Source organism: Myotis davidii, unplaced genomic scaffold, assembly GCF_000327345.1.
Source record: "Myotis davidii unplaced genomic scaffold, ASM32734v1 scaffold642, whole genome shotgun sequence".
Lineage (NCBI taxonomy): Eukaryota > Metazoa > Chordata > Mammalia > Chiroptera > Vespertilionidae > Myotis > Myotis davidii.
In genome coordinates, this window is record NW_006293957.1 from 2,608,364 (window position 1) to 2,623,941 (window position 15,578).

Consider the following 15,578-nt stretch of genomic DNA (forward strand, 5'->3'; position numbering starts at 1 on the left):
AAAAAAAAATGGTAGGAACAATAGTTGGAGCAAGATCCAACAGGATATAAGAAAAAGGTAAGCTTACAGTCCTGTTTTGAGAACTGGAATGCTAAACAGGAAAACAATGCAAAGGTTCTGATTTACAGCTGAGTCAAGAAAAGGTTACAGACTTACAAGCACATTGCTCAGGGCTCGAGCCCTGGAACACTGAACTGTGCATCTACACTAGCCGCACTGACTGCAGGCCCCACTCCCCACCTCAGTCAGGACTGGCTGAGACTGCAGGGTGTGGAAACTGTGCTTGCAGCTAAATGAGACTGGAGAAAGCAGGGACTAGGTCTTACTAAATATTATGAGCAAACTCAACCAGCAAGAGCATGGGGAACTTGGGCAATACAAATAATCTCAAAAACATAGTATATGAAAATTATATAATCAATATCTTAATTAAAATCTGTTTTTAAAATTCTCAGCATTACTGGCCGGTTAGCTCAGTTGGTTAGAGCGTGGTGCTAATAAAATTCTCAGCATCTAGCACAGAGTGTGACACATCACAGACATCAGTGTATACAAATGAATGATGTTTTGGGGTTGGCTCGGGCCGACAGCCCAAGAGACAGGAACCCCTGTGGAAAGTAGGCTATGCAGTGTCTCCCTGACCTAGGCCAGAAACTCTCCTTCCTCTGGGACCAGGAAGATGGAAGGACTTAATTGTCTGTGCTGAAGACAAAAGGGAAAACATGACTGTGAGGGACCTAAATGATAATAGCTAACTTTATTAAGAACAGTATGTACATAGCATTATGCTAAGCAGTTTATAAGAATTATCATATCTTAACTTCATTATAACACAGGATGGGTACATTTACTTCCATTTCAGAGATGAAGAAACTGAGGTTTGCAAAGAAAGTACCTTGTCCAAGTTCATACAGATAATAAAGAACCAAGACTACTGAAGCCAACTCAGTGGCACTCAATATGGTGATGAGGGTAGTAGAAGCAGCCACAGAAATAGCAACAGCAACGGCAGCTAACTGTTTTGTAGCTCTTACCATACCTTAGGCCAGCGGTCACCAACCGGTAGTCCATGGACCACTGGTGGTCCATGAGGTCTGAAAGATTGGCGACTGCTGCCTTAGGCAGTATTCTAAGGGTTTGATGTATATTAACCTATGTAGCAACTACTTTATGATGTAAATATAATCTGTACTTTACAAACAAACAAACTAAATATAGAGGAGTTAAGTACTTTTCCCAAGGTTACACAACTAATAAGTAGTGGGACCAGGACTGAAATTTAACTATTGCCCTAATGGCCTCTCTCCAATTCATTTTCTTAAGCTGCACTCAATAAACCTATGTTTTCAAACTGCTCATTGAAAGATTCAGTTGGTGATAAGCAGGCAGGCTAAACAGCCATCTCCGATGGTGAATAAAGAAAAACTGAATTTCTTTAAGGAAAGGGGGGTGGGGGATGAGGATATCCCAAGGGAAAGACTACACAGCACTGAGCCAAAGGGTACTGGGTCCATGCTGGCAGCAAAAATAAGACTTAGGACAGCAAAGCAAGGAAGGCATAGAAGAATCAACAGGCAAGCCTAGGCTGCTTTGGCTCACTGAGAAGTCTGAGAAAGGGGGGTCTTAAGGGAGACAGGGGGTGAGCCTGGGACGAGCTGCTGGTGCTGCCCATTACTCCCCTGGTTGCAAGTCTCCTGGGTCCCTTAGAGATGAGGGAATACATGCCTGTGGGGGAAGGAGAGGAGGTGGGAATGGCACAGCCATGCTCCTTGGAGGGAGAATGCACACTAGGTTCTTTGCCCTGAGCATATTTATCTCTTCCTTGCAGGTGGGAATCTTACGGGAGCTCTCAGGGGAGAGTCTCAATAGAACAGTCATCAACTTTCTAGGGGTGCTCTTTCAGGGTCATGGTCTCCACTGTCTTGGTCGGTGCCAGGGCAGGAGGTCATTAGTCAATGAGGCTGGTCCTGAGGTAGCCAAGGCCCTCACTTGTCTGGTTGTGCTGCTTTTCTGACATCAACTTATTGTTTTATAACAAGCAGGTTTTGTTGTAAATGAAAATACTAGAATAGAACTGACTACCCCATTCTTTTCCCAGTACCTTCTCCACTGCTGGAAGAGACAGCCGAGATCATGGAGGTGAAAAACTGCAAGAAAAAAATATGTAACTGAAGTGTTTAGTTTTGTAATGAGTAGGGAAGGAAACAATCAAATTTAACAATAAAAAATATTCAAGAACTATTCATGGAGCACAAATCAGAAAATTTGTTTCTATAAGTATAAACTTGTATAGAATAGAAAGAGAAAAAAATATTTAAGAATTATTCAAAGTAACTATAAAGCCTATTTCAATGAAAAAAACAAAGAATAATCTATTTTTTAAGAAATCAACACTTCAGTTAACTTTTAGAAGAATATGAGGAAAAGGGTGGGGGTTGACAAAAGAAAGCTGAAGAAGATGCTCAATTTAACTCTACTGAGAGAAAAAAATATAGCCACCAAACACAAGTATGAAAAATTAGAAGAAAAAAGTTACCAGAGCCTCCTGAAAAACATTAACAATATAAAAATTACACATTTCAAAATAGAAACAAACTCATAGATACAGAGAGCAAACTGATGGTGAGCAGAGATGGCTGGGGTGGGGGGATGGGTGAAAAAGGTGAAGGGGAATAATAGGTACAAACTTTGATTATAAAATAAATGAGTCATGCAGATCTAATGTACACATCACAGGGTTTAATAGCCTATATAATAAAGAGGCAATATGCAAATTAAAACTGCCTATGACCAGGCCCGGAGAGGGTTTAGTGAGAGACAAACAAACGACTGAACAGCAGGCTGTGTGGGGTGACCGGGCCGGTGGGGAGGCCTTGAGGGGCGACCAGGCTGAATGGGTGGGGGAAGTTGGGGGTGACCAGGCCAGCAGGGGGATGCAGTAAGAGGTGACCAGGCTGGCGGGCAGGGGGGGCAGTTAGGACCAACCAGGCCAGCAGGGAGGGGGGAGTTGGGAGAGACCTGGCAGGCAGCGGGGGGCAGTTAGGGGCAACAAGGCCAACAGAGGCAGTGAAGGGCGATCAGGCTGGCAGCAGGGGGCAGTTAGGGGTGGCCAGGCAGGCAGCAGGTGAGCGATTAGGAGCCAGCAGTCCAGGATTGTGAAAAGGATGTCCAACTGCCAATTTAACCCTCACACCCACACAAGATGGTGTAAACTGGCAGTCATACATCCTCCGAGGGGTCCCGGATTGGACAGGGTGCAGGCTGGGCTGAGGGGGAACCCCCCCCCCCGCCCCGTGCACGAATTTTGTGCACCAGGCCTCTAGCAGTCAATAATATTGTAATGGGAGGAAGAACCAAGATGGCAGCACAGGGAAAGGCAGGACTCACATCCTCCCACAACCACATTAAAATTACAACTAAAATTCAGAACAACCATCATTCAGAACTACCTGAAATCTAGATGAATGGAAGCCCTGCAACTAGAGACTAAAAGAGGAAATCACACTGAGACTGGTAGGAGGGGAGGAAGCACAGAATGGGCTGGTCTGACACCCACTGTGCTTTATTTTTTTCATTGTTGTTGTTGTTTTAAACATATCTTTATTGATTTCAACTGATGGTGAGCAGAGATGGCTGGGGTGGGGGGATGGGTGAAAAAGGTGAAGGGGAATAATAGGTACAAACTTTGATTATAAAATAAATGAGTCATGCAGATCTAATGTACACATCACAGGGTTTAATAGCCTATATAATAAAGAGGCAATATGCAAATGGGAGAATAGCTGATTGGCTGCCTCCTGCACATCCCCTACTGGGGACCAAGACCGCAACCCAGGCATGTGCCCTTGACTAGAACCAAACCCAGGACCCTTCAGTCCACAGGCTGATGCTCTATCCACTGAGCCAAACCGGCTAGGGCCCCACTGTGCTGTTTTTAATCGAAGGCATGTCTTGGCTGTGGAGGCCTCCCATGAGGAGTAAGGGGTCCCTGCCCCACACCAGAATAGTCAGCCCAGCGTTCCAGAGTTGGGAAAAGAAGACCCTGTAACTTCAGGCTGTAAAAACCAGTGGGGATTGAGGATGAGAAGGCAGCTGAAGACACAGGCAGTTTCTCAAAGAGCTGGTGCATGGACTTACTTGGACTCACTCCCTCTGAGCTCCAGACCAGGGACAGCAGCTTGAAAGCATCCAGGGACATACAGGAAGGAACTAAATTGTCTAGCATCAGGGCAAGAGGTGGGGCAGCTTTCTCCAAGACAAAAGTGCTTGCAGAGGTCACTGTTCCTATGCTGAAACCTCCCCCACCATAGAGCTGACTGGCAGGCACCATATCTGAGTTTCCATCAGCCTGACCCACACTGTTTGCCCCACCCTGGTGATTTCCCCCTTAACCTTTTCCTCCCTAAAGATAACATCTAGGCCTCAGTTGTATTTTAGCTCCAAGCCCAGAAAAGCAGCACGACCAGACAAGTGAGAGCCTTGGCTGCCTCAGGACCAGCCTCATTGACTAATGACCTCCTGGGTCCCTGCCCCACACCAGAATAGTCAGCCCAGCGTTCCAGAGTTGGGAAAAGAAGACCCTGTAACTTCAGGCTGTAAAAACCAGAACCCACCAATTTGCAGCCCCACCTAAGCTGTCTGCAGTGGCTTTTCCATCTGAATGACCTGTCCTGGCTCAGGCTTCAGATTTTCCTAAAAGGCAGCTGAAGACACAGGCAGTTTCTCAAAGAGCTGGTGCATGGACTTACTTGGACTCACTCCCTCTGAGCTCCAGACCAGGGACAGCAGCTTGAAAGCATCCAGGGACATACAGGAAGGAACTAAATTGTCTAGCATCAGGGCAAGAGGTGGGGCAGCTTTCTCCAAGACAAAAGTGCTTGCAGAGGTCACTGTTCCTCTGCTGAAACCCACCATAGAGCTGACTGGCAGGCACCATATCTGAGTTTCCATCAGCCTGACCCACACTGTTTGCCCCACCCTGGTGATTTCCCCCTTAACCTTTTCCTCCCTAAAGATAACATCTAGGCCTCAGTTGTATTTTAGCTCCAAGCCCAGAAAAGCAGCACGACCAGACAAGTGAGAGCCTTGGCTGCCTCAGGACCAGCCTCATTGACTAATGACCTCCTGCCCTGGAACCCACCAATTTGCAGCCCCACCTAAGCTGTCTGCAGTGGCTTTTCCATCTGAATGACCTGTCCTGGCTCAGGCTTCAGATTTTCCTAAAACCTATCAAATAAGTAGCAGCTGGACTCAGTGTGCCCCATACCTCTGGATAAGTGGCCCCAGGCCTGGCACTAGCAACAGCTTGCCAAGGTTCACAGGTTGGTATCTCCTGAGAACCTCCAAGCCCAGAACAAGCAGCAGCCACCTGCACATCACTCTATTGTGCCAGAAGGCCCAGGCAGAGAATAGGCAGTGGCTGACTTTATACCTCTCATGAGGCCCCAGAATCAGTGCACCCAATAGACAGCTTCAGACCATAGCAGGTTAACTCTAACACATCCACATGCAACACACTCAAGGGGCAGAATGAGTGAGCACCAAAGCCCCACTGAGGCAAGTCCTGCTGCATAGGGGTTTCTACTGCACAGCAGCTCTTCTGCTGTAGTCACATCTGGTCCTCACAGCCCATTGGCCTGGGGGGTCAACTCCTCCCAGTGATGCCAACAGCAATCAAGCCTCAACTACAACAGGACAGTACACACAGACCACACAGGGTTGCACCTAGAGTACCCAGCTCAGGTGACCGGGGAGGCTAAGCCACTGGGCCCTACAGGACACCTACTACACAAGGCACTCTGGGAGACATAGCTGTTCTACCTAAAACATAGAAACAAACACAGGGAAGTAAGTACATGTGAAGACAGGAGAAGCCATCTTCAGCACTTCAATGCAAAGAAAACATAGATCCTCATCAGTTCTTACAGTGTGTAGATAAAAAGCTAAGGGCTGATGGTTTTTGTTTCTGAGCACTTGGTAGCTTAATGTAAACAAGATGCCATTTTCTAAGGAAGACGTACAAATGGCCAATGGGCACCTGAAAGTTGTTTGATATGCAGGATGTATTTCCATTGTTACAAATTGAACATAATTAAAGCATAGTGATTAATCACAAAAACAATATGTAATTATATATTGTTTTCCAATGGTCTTAGGCGACCCCTATGAAAGGGTCATTCGACCCCCAAAGGGGTCGCGACCCACAGGTTGAGAACCGCTGCTCTAGGACAACTTCAAGCATACTAACACTCTCATCATGGGGGTGCCAGAAGGAGAGGGGAGAGAGCAAGAAATTGAAACCTATTGAAAAAAATAATGATGGAAAACTTCTCCACCTGGTGAAAGAAATAGAACTACAAGTCCAGGAAGCTCAGAGTCCCAAACAAGAGGAACCCAAAAAAGCTCACACCAAAACACATCATAATTATAATGCCAAGAGTTAAAGACAAAGAGAGAATCTTAAGAGCAGCAAGAGAAAACCAGTTAGTTACCTACAAAGGAGCTCCCATATGACTATCAGCTAATTTCTCAACAGAAACTTTGCAGGCCAGAAGGGAGTAGCAAGAAATATTCAAAGTGATGAAAAGCAAGGACCTACAACCCAGCAAAGCTATCATTTAGAACTGAAGGTCAGATAAACAGCTTCATAAACAAGAAAAAAACTAAAGGAGTTCATCACCACCAAACCAGTATTATATGAAATGTTGAAGGGTCTTTTTTAAGAAAAAAAAAGGAATTAAAAACAACAAAATGGCAATAAATACATATCTATCAACAATTAAATCTAAAATTCAAAATAAAAGAGCAAGGAATCTAATGAACAAAATAAACTGATGAATAAAATAGAACTAGAGGCATGGAAACACTGAACAGACTGGTAATATCAGAAGGAAAGGGGGTGAGGGGAAGAGATTAACCAAAGAACTTATATTCATATTAGTGCCCTGGTACACAGATTCGTAGACAGTGAAAGGAAAATAATTAGAAGGTGGCCGGCAGGGCGGGACTGGGCAAGACAGGCTGGATACGCTCTGGAGCCAACTTCCTGCGGCCCTCCCCAGCCAGTCGCACCTGGGGCGTTGCCTCAGCTCAAAGGGCGTCTGCAGTGTGAGCAGGGTCCCTCCGGCAGGTGAGGTCCCTCAGCCTGGCCTGCGGGGATTGGGCTGAAACCAGCTCTCTGACATCCCCCGAGGGGTCCTGAATTGCAAGAGGGCAGTTCTCGGGTGCCGGAATCAGGCTCCCTCCTCTCATGAGTAATCCCATCCCAAACAATTACTTATTCTAGCACTTTCCATAGAACTTTCTGATAATGAAAATATTCTATATCTTTCCTGTCCAATACAGTAGTCACTAGCCACATGTAGTTATTGAGTACATATGGTGAGGGTGACTAAGGAACTGAATTTTTATTTTTATTTAATTTTAACTCATTTAAATAGTTACATGTGGCTAGAGGCTATCATAATACACAAACAAACAAAAAAACAAAGAATTTATCCTCTCTCCTATCTTTTCAAATCTTGCTATTATTTCTAGAAAAAAAAAAAAGCCTGTTGTTTTATTCCATTTTATGAATCACAAAATGTGCCTGAGGAAGACAGATAAGCCTTGAAAAAGAGATAAATCTGATAAAAATAGCTTCTTATAAGAAACTTTTAAATAAAACTAGATGTAATAAATAAAAGTTGCAAGAGTAAGAAGAGTACAAAGAGTATCTGTATAGTCTTTATCCAGATTTACTTGTTGTTAATATTTTATGCCATTTGGTTACCATTTGCTCTCTTGCATAAAATATAAAAATATGTATTTTCATATGCATTTCTTAAGAATAAGAATTTTTTTATTATTATTAGTTAAGGTATTACAAATGTGTCCTCATCCCCCCCATTAACCCCCAACCTCCCAATAAGAATTTTTTTAATGTAACCACTATACAGTTATGAACCTGACTAAATTTAGCATTGATGCAATAATTTAATCTACCATTTGTATTTCAGTTTCTCTCAGTATCGAAACCAAAAGAGTTATTGCGGGCTATTAAAGTCTCACTTACCTTTAGTTGGAGTGACATTAATAGTTCTAAGCATTACATTTTCTCCTTTATTATTAAACTAACTATAAAATACTCTTTATTTGAAACCATCTTGTACCACCTTAACACAACTTTCTCATTACTTTTTATGCCCCCCGAAATCACATCTACACACTCATTTGGCTATAATAATGGTCTAGATATAATTTAATATTCTATTTTTAAAATATCATTTTATAAATATTGCCCACATTTCTATCATTACATTTATTATTAATGGATACAATGTATTATATTGAACAAATGTGCTATAAATTATTTAACCATGAATTATAGGACCAAAGATTATGAACATCTTTATGCTTCAATATACCACTTTTAAAGTTACCCTAACAAAATGTATATACACAAAGGGGTAAGGGTGAAGAACCATGTCACATGATGAAAAGTACAGCGTTTACAAAACTAAGAGAACATATGACTGTTGCTGTCAAACAGTTTAAAGGGTGTCAGAGAGGGGCAGAACTGGGATCAACAGTTGGAAAAAAAAGAAAAGCAGTTTTAAGCCCAAAATAAGAAAATATTTCAAACTATCATAATTACCAAACAAGGTCATAGGCTACCACATAAAACACTAAGCTGCCCATCTCTGAAAGCGTTCAAAAACAAGCTGACAATCACTTGCCAGAGATGGCGAAGACTCTTGGACAGTAGAATTAGAAAATCTCTCAAGTTTCTTTTCACTCGTGTATTCAAATATTTATTATTCACCTGCTATGATCATAGCAATGTGCGAGGTATAAAAAAGTTGACAAGACAGGCATGGTCCCTATGGCTTTTGCAATTATGGGCTAGTATAGAAAACAAAAACAAACAAAAAAAAAACACAAATAAAAATGTAATTACAAATCATAAGACCTGTGAAGGAAACTATGAAATGCTATAGGAGAAAACAGTAGAATGGGCATTAAGGAAGGCATCTTAAGAGGGGCATATTTCAGTTGTGGCCTAAAAGAAGAGGAGCTAGTTATGAAATGAGCGCAATGAAAATCTACTGAAGGTTATAACAGGAGAATGACATGATCTGATTTTCACTTCTAAAAGATCATTCTCACTGTTATATGGAAAATAAGTCAAAGGGGAAAAAACATGGAGGCAGGGAAATCAGTTAAGAAGCTAGATAGGAAGGAGTCCTACCCTAAGAAAAGAAATGATGATGGACTAAGTAGGCTGAAGTAGATGGACAGAAAGGAATAGAGTTGAAGATGTGTGGGGGAGATAGGAGCTACAGCACTTGGTGAGGAGTTAAATGCAAGAGATGAGAGAAAAGGGAAGGACAGAAATCAAGAATGACTCTCAGGTTTTTGGCCTGGACAGCTAATCAAATGATGCTACCATTTTCTGAGACTGAAAGATTGGAGGAAAGACAGATAAGGAGTACAATGAGAATCCAACTTTAAGACTCCGTGATTTTTTAAATACAAAATTCTATCAAGATCTCTCATGATTGCCGGGCCAGCGTTGCTCAGTGGTTGAGCATTGACCTATGAACCAGGAGTGCACATGCCTGAGTTGTGGGCTCAATCTCCAGTAGCGGGCGTGCAGGAGGCAGCTGATCAATGATTCTCTCTCATCAATGTTGTTTCCATCTCTTTCTTCCTCTCCCTTCTTCTCTGAAATACAAATGTAGTTTTAAAAAATCTCTCATGATTGATTCTCTGTTCTTTAAAAGGCAGTCTGTAATCCTGGCCATTGAGGCTCAGTTTGTTGAAGCACTGTCCCGTACACCAAAAGGTGGTGGGTTCAAGTTCTAGTCAAGGCACATACCCAGATTTTGGGAGGCAACTGATTGATGTTTTTCTCTCATATCAATGTTTCTCTCTCTTCCTTCCTCTCTCTAAAATCAATAAAATAAATGAATAAAAATAAAAGGCAGTCTGAAAGGGGGAAGGGGGGAGGAGGGAGGAAACTCCTTTAAATGCTTTAAAGGAAACTTGGCAGCTGCTCTCTCCCGCCACTATCCAACTCTGCCTTCCATTCACACCAAACCACCCAAGGGTCTGTATCACACCATGATCTTTCAGGACTTCTTACCAGGGAACACACTACTCCTTTGGCTCAAAATGCCATTCACCACCTTGGTCCATCTTGGTAAATCTCTCTGAAACTTTTTCTTTCTGTCTCACCTCCTTCAGAGTGGAGCTCCTAGGCAGAACAATATAAGCCAAAATGATACACACACCCCACTTTCAACTTCAAAATACTACTATACAGAATGTTCAAATAGATTTTCTACAGTAAGTTACACTAGGTGAGAATCTAGTGCCACCCTCATAAATCCTAAAATCATCAGAAAGTAAATAAAGACCAATATTACAGCAAAAGCTAATGTAAATACATATAATACTTGTGCAAAATATTCACAATACATAAAATTCAATTCTTTTTAAACATGTGCTAAGTCATTTAGAATATAAAGGACTCACATTTTAAAGTACTTTCTTCTACAAATTTGGACTTTTTAAAATGTTATAAGCAAGACAAATTCTAAAATCTGCTTGAAAATAAAAAAATTCAAGAAACTAAGAGCATTTCTATGGTTATATCTGGTTTCAGAAAATAATGATTCTATACTAAACAACTTGTGGTTATGAAACACATTAGACCAGCGGTTCTCAACCTGTGGATCGCGACACCTTTGGTGGTCGAACGACCCTTTCACAGGGGTCGCCTAAGTCCATCCTGCATATCAGATATTTACATTGCGATTCATAACAGTAGCAACCTTACAGTTATGAAGTAGCAATGAAAATAATTTTATGGTTGGGTCACAACATGAGGAACTGTATTTAAAGGGCCAGAAGGTTGAGAACCACTGCATTAGACGATGTAGAGGCACAGTGATTATGTTACCACATCTGCAGCATTAGTACATTAGGCCAATATCTTCCAGGAACATAAATAATGATATCAGGAGTCTCTCCTGGGTATTAACTGACAGCTAAATAGCATCTCTTCAGAGTACTACTCAAATAGATTAGCTTACAATTCCCAATAGCAAAGACGTCATTTCTGCCTATTCAGTCTCAAGATCTTCCTATAGTTAACTGCTCCTAACTGATATTTGACTACCAAGCACCAAGTATTACTTTCAAACTTTTAATCTTTTTTTCTAGCTCATTAAGAAAATGTCCTATTAGATCATTTCTGGCACTTAACCCAGCCAGACTTCTACTTCTATACATCTTTTCTTGCTTTTCCCCTCTAATCCTTATAAATCATACTCTTAATCCTTAAGCAAGTTTCTTATAAAAAGCATAAATATTTACTAACAATGTCATCTAATAAAAATGTTTAGGAAACTGACCTTTAATGGATAAACAGGGATTAGTGGTGTGGCACCCATAACTATTTTGCCTTTGGCATTCCTACATAATATAACCAACATACAAGCATGTCAAACTTGTTTGCAATGTCCAGGACCAAACAGAAGAGGCTTTTTACAATGTTCTGCTCAGGAAATTAGAACCTGGCTCATAAGAAATAGTGAAGGGAATGGAGGGGAAATAGCTCCATCAGCAGGACTTGACAGCTAATGGAAAATGAGGAATAGGAGACAGAAGTCAAGATGATTCCTGGGTTTATAACTTAGGTAACTGAGTGACTGGCAGCATCAATAATCAAAATGGAAAAATTAGGTGAATGGAAAAAAAAACATGTACTTAATTTTTGATGTTCTAAGTTTCAGGTTTTCTTCATACATAATTTAATTGATTTCAGAGAGGAAGGGTTTTCTTTATATATATTTTAATTGATTTCAGAGAGGAAGGGAGAAGGAGAGAGAGAGAGGAGAGATAGAAACATCAATGATGACAATCATTTATCAGCTGCTTCTTGCATACCCCCTACTGGGGACCAAGCCAGGCATGTGCCCTGACTGGGAATTGAATAGTGACCTCTTGGTTCATAGGCCAATGCTCAACCACTGAGCAACACTGGCTAAGCACAGATTTTTCTACTAGACAATCAGATGGGCATTCTAGGTAGCAAACCTAAGGACTAGAAGTGCTCACCAGAAAAATGGGCTGAGGAAATGAACACAGAAAGGAAATCATGAAAAACATGTGTTCAAGAAAGCATGGCAGAATGAAGAAAAAAACAGAAGTCAGCCTGAAACCTCAGGAAGCATTAACATTAAGGGATAGGAGTCAGTAAAGACAGCTGAGAAAGAATCTATACCAGGGGTGGGCAAACTTTTTGACTCAAGGGCCACAATGGGTTCTTAAACTGGACCGGAGGGCCGGAACAAAAGCATGGATGGAGTGTTTGTGTGAACTAATATAAATTCAAAGTAGACATCATTACATAAAAGGGTACGGTCTTTTTTTTTTTTGGTTTTATTCATGTCAAACGGGCAGGATCCGGCCCACGGGCCGTAGTTTCCCCACGGCTGTTCTAACTCCTATGTTGCAATGTTGAGGGCCTCCTGGGTTAGACCACCGGGAGGGAGAGCCCTTGAGTGGGTCAGTGGAGGTGGAGGGGCAGTGGCACTCCGCTGAGCTGCCCTCACTCACATCTTTTGACAGACAGCTGAGCTGCCTGGCTGGGACTCTGGGACTCGTCACACCTCAGGAAGCTCACCACCCCACCCCACCCCAGCTCAGCACCAGGCCCTAACCAGGCCCACCCACCGGGCCCTCCACCCACACGGGATGTGCTCGCAGCTGAGCCTCGAGAGCCCTGAGCCATGTGGCAGTGATCGGGGGCACCCACAGCAATAAGATGTCTGGTGTCTACCTGGTGCAGTACTGGCTGCAAGCCCCGGGGGAGCTGCAGAGACCCAGGTTCTCCGCAGTGCCCGTGCTGGCCAACCCAGCAGCAACAGCCGTCTGCCACCGCTACGTGGACTGTGACCTCAACCGCGAGTTCACCAGCGCCTTCCTCACTGCCAGGGTACACCCGGATGACCCATATGAGGTGACAAGGGTCCAAGAGCTGAACCAACTGCTGGGGCCCAAGGCCTCGGGCCAGGCCTTTGACTTCGTCCTGGACCTGCACAACACCACGACCAGCATGGGTACCTGCCTCATCGTGGAATCTGCCCACAACGTCTTTGCGATGCATCTGTGCCGCCACCTACAGCTGCAGAGCCCGGAGCTGCCCTGCAGGGTCTTCCTGTACCAGCTGCCCGGAGAAGAGAGTTACAGCGTCAACTCCATGGCCAAGAGTGGACTGGGCCTGGAGCTGGGCCCCCAGCCTCAGGGAGTGCTGCGGGCTGACCTTCTCGTCAGGATGAGGGCCTTGGTGGCCGCAGCCCTGGACTTCATCCAGCTCTTCAACCAGGGCACCGCATTTCCTGCCTTTGAGATGGAAGTGTATAGAAAAGTGAGCAGCGTGGACTTCCCACACACGGAGGCCGGGGACCTGGCAGGCAACGTGCATCCTCAGCTGCAGGACCAAGACTTCGAGCCACTGCGGCCTGGAGCACCCATCTTCCGGATGTTCAGTGGCAAGGACGTGCTCTATGAAGGGGAGCCCACTGTGTACCCCGTGTTCATCAATGAGGCCGCCTACTATCAGAAGGACATTGCCTTCCTCCAGACTGAGAAGCTCACGTTCTCTGTGCCCGCCCTGCCCATGCTGCCCCCCGCCCCCTCCCCAGCTCCCTAACCCAGGCCACACCTGCCCGGCCTCAGCCTCCCACCTGAGGCATGATCCCCAGCTCAGAGGTCAACATGCATGGACCTGGAGATTTTTATGCAAATTGAAATAAGCCAGTTAGAGTAAGACAAATACCATCTGATCTCACTTATATGTGTAATCTAATGAATAAAATAAGCTGATGAACAAAATAGAACCAGGACATGGAGCATGGGAACAGCCTGAAGCAATGTCAAAGGAGAGTTTGGCAGGAGGGCTAGATAAAAGAAGGTGAAGAGATTAGTCAAAGAACATATATGCATAGCTCCTGGTCACAGACAACAGTGTGGTGAAGGACAGGGAAGGGAGAAGGCTGGGAGAAGGTGAGCAAAAGGATGTGGGGGGGAATGAAGGACATGTGTAATAGTTTCAACAATAAAAGTTGAAAAATAAATAAATAATTATTTTTAAAAAGATGCTGCAGAGAAACCTAAGCAACTTACAAAGTAGTGATATAAAAAAACACAAATGGAAAAGTCCAGATCAAGTTTAAGAAATGAATTAAGTTATGTTTAGGGTAGAGGGTGTCTAAGGCCAGCATCCAAATAGAAATGACAAAGAGAAAAAAGTGACACCACAAAGAAAAACACTGAAATATTTAGACAAAAATAGAGATTTGTGATATATAATGAAATCATCAACAAATCTCATTATCTGCTCATAAGAACAAACATTTAATAAAATATTTCCTAAGATACTTTGGAGTATGACTCTCTTAACCATGCTATCTGTATTGCTCATTTGTTTATTTTGTACAAATAAAATTGATGTAAAAGCCCAACCAAATGGATCAATCAAAACTAGGTCAATGTTGAAATATTTTTTACTTTACTCCATCATTCATTCAACAAAATGTATTGAGTGATTCTAAGTTTGTGTTGGAGCAAGGGGGACTAAACACAAAAGCAAATAGAGTAAAATATAGCAATTACTACAACAAAGTAACTGCAAAATGTTACAGGAACACAGGTAACAAAGAATAGAGAATATGATGGAGTAGAGGAATCATGATAAAAATATGCCTAAAAGTCCTAACCGGTTTGGCTCAGTGGATAGAGCAGTGATGGCGAACCTATGACACACGTGTCAGAGGTGACATACGAACTCATTTTTTTGGTTGTTTTTTCTTTGTTAAATAGCTTTTAAATATATAAAATGAATATCAAAAATATAAATCTTTGTTTTGCTATGGTTGCAAATAGCAAAAAATTTCTATATTGACACGGCACCAGAGTTACGTTAGGGTTTTTCAAAATGCTGGCACGCCAAGCTCAAAAGGCTCGCCATCACTGGGATGGAGCGTTGGCCTGTGGACTGAAAGGTCCCAGGTTCTATTCCGATCAAGGGCATGTACCTTGGTTGCAGTCACATCCCCAGTTGGGGGTGTGCAGGAGGCAGCTGATCGATGTTTCTCTCTCATCGATGTTTCTAACTCTGTATTCCTTTCCCTTCCTCTCTGTAAAAAAAATCAATGAAATATATTTTTTAAAAAACATATGCCTAAAAGAAAGCTTTCCTAGAAAAAGGAGACATCTATAATGAGTTTTTAAACAGAGGAAGTGCCCTAGTTGGTTTGGCTCAGTGGATAGAGCATTGGCCTGCAGACTGAAGGGTCCAAGGTTCAATTTCAGTCAAGAGCAAACACCTGGGTTGCCAGCTCGATCGCCAGTGGGGTGTGCAGGAGGCAGCCAATCAATGATTTTCTCTCATCACTGATGCTTCTATCTCTCTCTCCCTCTGAAATGAAAAAATATATATTTATAGGGGGAAAAAGTTCTCCAGCAGGGCACACACAGTGTCCATGGAAAGAAAAAATAAGAAAGAGGAAGGAAGGAAGGAAGGAAGG

At 43.0% G+C, this 15,578-nt stretch overlaps 1 protein-coding gene and 1 pseudogene across 3 annotated transcripts in view; one reads left to right on the forward strand and one right to left on the reverse strand.

Annotated features, from left to right (window-relative positions):
• Positions 1-11,419, reverse strand: part of CCSER2 (coiled-coil serine rich protein 2) — a 185,112-nt gene extending 173,693 nt beyond the window's left edge. Inside the window, exons 1-2 of one of the 3 annotated variants that reach the window (XM_006767912.2) lie at positions 11,400-11,419; positions 10,170-10,237 (exon numbers count right to left, since the gene is read on the reverse strand). The gene's annotated coding sequence lies outside the window, so the exon portion shown is untranslated. Of the gene's footprint in view, positions 1-10,126; positions 10,146-10,169; positions 10,238-11,399 lie in introns of those variants that run through there. The other 2 variants (XM_006767913.2, XM_015566671.1) reach the window with 2 other exon arrangements.
• Positions 10,105-13,756, forward strand: LOC102752689 (annotated as a pseudogene).
• Positions 13,757-15,578: the final 1,822 nt, after the last annotated feature.